The sequence below is a fragment of the Cervus elaphus genome, chromosome 18 (assembly GCF_910594005.1).
Source record: "Cervus elaphus chromosome 18, mCerEla1.1, whole genome shotgun sequence".
NCBI classification, from domain to species: Eukaryota; Metazoa; Chordata; class Mammalia; order Artiodactyla; family Cervidae; genus Cervus; species Cervus elaphus.
In genome coordinates, this window is record NC_057832.1 from 84,054,585 (window position 1) to 84,060,674 (window position 6,090).

The window sequence follows — 6,090 nt, forward strand, 5'->3', positions numbered from 1 at the left end:
TTATATGTAGAAAGCCCTAAAGATTCCACAAAAATACTTGTTAGAACTTAATAATGAATTCAGTAAAGTTGCAGTATACAAAGTCACCCCATAACCTCCACACATGACACAATTCTATACACACAATTCAGAAAACAATCCCATCTACAACGGCATCAAAAAGAATGCAATACCAAGGAATTACCTTCCTTAGTAAAAAGGAGGTGAAAGACTCATACCCTGAAAACAACCAAACGTCGCTGAAAGAAATTGAAGATGATGTAAATAAATTGAAAAACTTCCAGTGTTCATGGATTGGAAGACAATATTGTTAAGATGTTGATACTACCCAGAGCAATGTACAGATCCAGTGCAATTTGTATCAAAAGCCCAATGATAGCTTTCACAGAAAGAGAGAAATACACCCTAAAATTTATATGGGATCCTCAGTAGCTAAAACAATTTTGACAAAGAACAAAAAGCACTCTCACTTCCTGATTTGAAGAATTATCACAAAACTATGTAAGCAAAACAGCATAATACTGGCATAAAGCCAGAGAAGAGAAGAGAAGAGAAAGCTCAGAAATAAACACCTGCATGTATGGTCAAATGATTTTTTGATAAGAATACCAAGACCAGTCAATGGGGGAATGGACAGTCTTTTCAACACATGCTGGGAAAATTAGATATCCTCTTACAAAAGAAAGATGTCAGATTGATACTAATACCATATACGCAAGAGACCAAAGACCTAAACTTAAGAGCTGAAATGACAAAACTCTTAGAATAAAATATAGGACAAAGTTTTTTATAACATTGGATTTGGCAATGATTCCTTGGGTGTGACACCAGCAGCACACTTAGCAAAAGGAAAAGTAAACAAATTTGACTTCCTGACAATTAACTTTTTGCATCAAAAGTCACTGTCAACATAGTAAAAATACAACCCACAGAATGGGAGAAAACATTTGCAAATGATATATCTGACAAAAGATTAATATGCAGAATATAGAAAGAACTCTTTTTTTTTTTTTTTTTAGAAAGAACTCTTAAAACAACATCAAAAAGCAAAACTCTGTTGGTGGGAATGCAAGCTAGTACAGCCACTATGGAGAACAGTGTGGAGAGTCCTTAAAAAACTGGAAATAGAAAAAACAAAACAAAACAAAACAAAACTGGAAATAGAACTGCCATATGACCCAGCAATCCCACTCCGGGGCATACACACCGAGGAAACTAGATTTGAAAGAGACACGTGCACCCCAATGTTCATCGCAGCACTGTTTATAATAGCCAGGACACGGAAGCAACCTAGATGCCCATCAACAGATGAATGGATAAGGAAGCTATGGTACATATACACAATGTAATATTACTCAGCCATTAAAAAGAATTCATTTGAATCAGTTCTAATGAGATGGATGAAACTGGAGCCCATTATACAGAGTGAAGTAAGCCAGAAAGATAAAGACCAATACAGTATACTAACGCATATATACGGAATTTAAAAAGATGGTAACGATAACCCAATATGCAAAACAGAAAAAGAGACACAGATGTACAGAAGAGACTTTTGGACTCTGTGGGAGAAAGTGAGGGTGGGGTGTTCTGAGAGAACAGCATTGAAACAAGTATATTATCAAGGGTGAAACAGATCACCAGCCCAGGCTGGATGCATGAGACAAGTGCTCAGGGCTGGTGCACTGGGAAGACCCAGAGGGATGAGATGGGGAGGGAGGCAGGAGGGACAATCAGGATGGGGAACACAAGTAAATCCATGGCTGATTCATGTCAATGTATGGCAAAAACCACTACAATATTGTAAAGTAATTAGCCTCCAACTAATAAAAATAAATGAAAAAAAAAAGCAAAACAAAAAAACAACCTATTTAAAAAATTGGTGAAGGACTTGAATAGACATTTCTCCCAAGAAAATATATGAATGGCTAATTAGCATATGAAAAGATGCTCATTAGGGAATTGAAAATCAAAACTACAATGGGATACTACTTCACACCCATTAGGATGGGTACTATCAAAAAACCAGAAAATCACAGGTGTTGGTAAAGAAATGGAGAAATTAGAACACTTGTACACTGCTGGTAGTAACATAAAATGGTATAGCTGCTGTGGAAAAAGCTATGGTGGTTCCTCAAAAAATTAAAAATAGAACTGCCATATGGTCCCATAATTCCATGCCTAGGTATCTTCTCCAAAGAACTGAAGCAGAGTCTGGAAGAGATATTGTACATCTGTGTTCATAGTAGCATTATTCACAATAGTCCAAAAGTGGAAGCAAGTGTCCTTTTGATGGATGGATGGATAAGCTAAATATGGGTGTATATATACAATGACTGTTATTTAGTCTTAAGAAAGAAGGAAATTTTGCAATATGTTATAAGATGGATGGGGAGAAGGCAATGGCAACCCATTCCATTACTCCTGCCTGGAAAATCCCATGGACGGAGGAGCCTGGTAGGCTGTAGTTCACGGGGTCGCGAAGAGTCGAACACGACTGAGCGACTTCACTTTCACTTTTCACTTTCATGAATTGGAGAAGGAAATGGCAACCCACTCCAGTGTTCTTGCCTGGAGAATCCCAGGGACGGGGGAGCCTGGTGGGCTGCCGTCTATGGGGTCGCACAGAGTTGGACATGACAGCAGCTACTTAGCAGCAGCAGCAGCACAAGATGGACAAATCTTGAGGACATTATGTTAAGTAAAATAGACCAGTAACAAAAAGACAAATACTGTATTCTACTTATATAAGGTAATTAGAGTAGTCAAATTTATAACGACAGAAAGAATGGTGGTTGCCAGAGGCTGGGAGGAGGGGAAGATTGGGTGCCAATGTTTCATGATATCAAAGTTCAGTTTTACAGGGTGAAATGAGTCAAGAGAATAAATGATGTTGATGGTAGCACTTATTTATATTTAATGTATTTAATACCTCTGAACTGTACACTTAAAAATGGTTAGATGGTAAATTTTGTTATGTGTATTTTATGAACATAAAAAAAGTATACACACTACTTGGCCATGAAAAAGAAGGAAATCATGCCATTTGCAGCAACATGGATGCAACTAGGGATTATCATACTAAGTGAAGTCAGAAAGACAAATGTCATATGATATCACTTAAATGTGGAATCTAAAATAATGGCCACAAATGAACCTATGTACAAAATAGAAATAGATTCACAGACATAGAGAACAGACTTGTGGTTGCCAAGGGGGAGAGGGAGAGGGATGGACTGGAAGTTTGGGGTTAATAGATGCAAACTATGACATTTAGAATGGATAAACAACAAGGTTCTAATGTATAGCACAGGGAACTATATCTAATCTTCTGTGATAAGCCATAATGGAAAAGGATATATATACATGTGTATAACTGAGTCACTTTGCTATACAGCAGAGATTGTCACAACATTGCAAATCAACTATACTTCAGTAAGAAAAATGTATGCACAAAGAGCTGCAGTTTTCAGCAATTTGGATTTGGGGAGAGGGAAGGATGAATCGGTGGAGCACACCAAGGGGATTTTTAGGCCAAGACACTATTCTGTATAATATTATGATGGTGGATACATGTCATTATACATTTGTCAAATTCCATAGAAGGTGCAACACCAAAAGGGAACTTGAATGTGAACTATGGACTTCAGTGAATAATAATATGTCAATATTAGCTCATTGATCGCAACAAATGTGCCATACATTAATGCTGGATGTTGATAATAGATGAAACTTTTGAAGGGATAAAGGGGCATCTGGGAAGTGTATACCTTCTGCTCAGTTAAAAACATTTTTTTTTTAATTAAAAGATTTACAAGGCTGTGTTTGCTCGGTTTTTCTGTAAACATAAGACTGCTCAAAAATTAATTTTTTTTAAAGAAGTCTTCACATTGGGCAGAAGAGGATCATGGGACCACTGCTGGTTGCAAAGGAGGCTGGGAGAGCAGGAAAGAACATCTTTCACCTGGACTGTAAACACAGTCCTTCACCAAATTGAATCAGGAGCTGATGGCAAAGGTGAAAGCTCCACCGGGTGACCAGGCTTGAAATATTAACCTGCAGGCTAGTTACCCCACAGGAGCCAGAAATTACGAGAGGCTGTTCACATCCCTGCTGGTCAGAGCATAGCACACGTACCTAACCAGGTTCCACGGCCTGGACCAGTGACCAGCAGAACATCACGGTCATACCCTGACCTCTCAACCCAGACTGCAGGCTCTCTGCAGGCTCCTGGGGTGCACAGCGGCCAGTCAGGGAGGGGAGCTGAGTCTGCCGGGCATCCCTGACCACAGGAGGGCCCTCCTCGCCACCTCCTGAGCTTAGGGATGGTGTTCAGTTCCAGTTCTCTCTCTGCTACTGCTCGGACATATTCAATCCCGTTAGTAATAAAGGAAGATTGAAAATGAGGCATCTTTTTACAGTTATTAAATTTGTAAATCTTGATAACAGATCGAATACACCGTGAAGATAAGGCTAGTGATTTGGCATTTTTTATTTTTGCTGATGTCAGTGAGAAGAGTCACAGCCCTTGGAAAATTCATGGGTGTCTACCATCACCAGACACCAACCAGAACCAATCAGTACCTATCAGTAATTATCAAGATTATTATTCAATATATCCTAGATTAGATTAGCCCAAGGAGAGAGCTGATAAACTGTGTGCACTTAGGGTTGTAAACCTGGTACTCTTTAACACTCCAATTTCATCTCTAGAATCCTGGATTAAGGAAGGTAAACATGAAATAGAGGAAACAGGGTTAGGTAAGAAGATAGTAACCAAAAACTTGTTTATGGGAAGCAGCCTGACCTCTGGCACCAGGAAAGCAGACGATCCATCACTTTGTGGGGCACAACCCAGTGACACATGTGCTAGTCAGAGAGTAAAGGAAGCGCTGAGTCTGTGTTAAAAGTCAGGAGATAAAGTGGGATTCAGGAGTGCACAGAACCTGTGATCACAACAGAAGTCTGTGCCCCAGGGCGTGACCTCAGAGACCCCACATGCACAGGGAGCCAGGTGGTGAGTCTGTGGCTGAGCGTTTGCCTCTGTAACTCAGAATTGGATGGTACTGCTCCCATCCTGTGTGTGTCTCAGAGAAGGCCGCAGACACCATACATCTGGGCTCCGTCTCTATGGGCCTCCCCTGGGAACAAACTAGATTAAGGGGGTGTGCCTGGGGGCTCCACACACGGCAGGGGGTGCCTGAGACTGAATCTGCAGGGAGCGTCCTCAACCAGCAACCAAAGAAAATGATGGACCAGCCCACACCCTCTGGGGCAGGCTCCCCACCATTTCCTGGCGGATCTCTGTGGGCATACAGATGCCCACATGGGAGCCTACTCTTTTTTTTTTTTTTGACTGTAAAGCACAGCATGTGGGATCTTAGTTCCCTGACGAGGGATTAAACCTATGGCCCTGCAATGGACGTGCAGAGTCTTAACCACTGGACCACCAGGGAAGTCTCAAGAGCCCACTCTTCAGTGCACCCTGGTCGATTCTTTCCATGTCCTGGCTCATCCCTGTTACCGGGTACTGCCCTCTGGGATCACCTTCCAAATCAGCTATTCACACTGGAATCCCTGTCTCAGCATCTGCTTCTCGGGGAAGACATCTAGGAAAGAGAACAGAGCCCATAACTGTGGGCTGGAATGCTCAGCATCTGCCTGTCAGGGTGTGTGGGGGCAGGGCTAGGGAGATGCAGGAGGGAGGTCACTGCATACAGGCAGGCCCTGGGCCACTGACTCTCCTCCCCACTGTGGCTGATTCCAGGTTTAGGGATCTGTCTGCTCCTGCCCCGGCATCCCCCCTTGGCATTTGGTTCCCTTCCTCTTGGCTTCTGTCTTCCCCTGTATGTGTTGGGTAGCTCCCTCTGAGTCAGGCCAGGGTCCATGAAACAAACACAAGACCAGGGAGATAGCAGGTTCCTTCCTGCAACTGCCTCTGGCAGGTGGCCACAGGGGAGATAGTCTCCATAGGCTGCCCTTATCAGCTCAGCCTTGGCATGGGGGCCAAGGTCTGGCCCATTCTGGTGATAGGGAGCCCAAGGAAGGCTTCAGAGATCCCTATCTAGAGGGAGCAGGGGTGAGTGCAGAGTA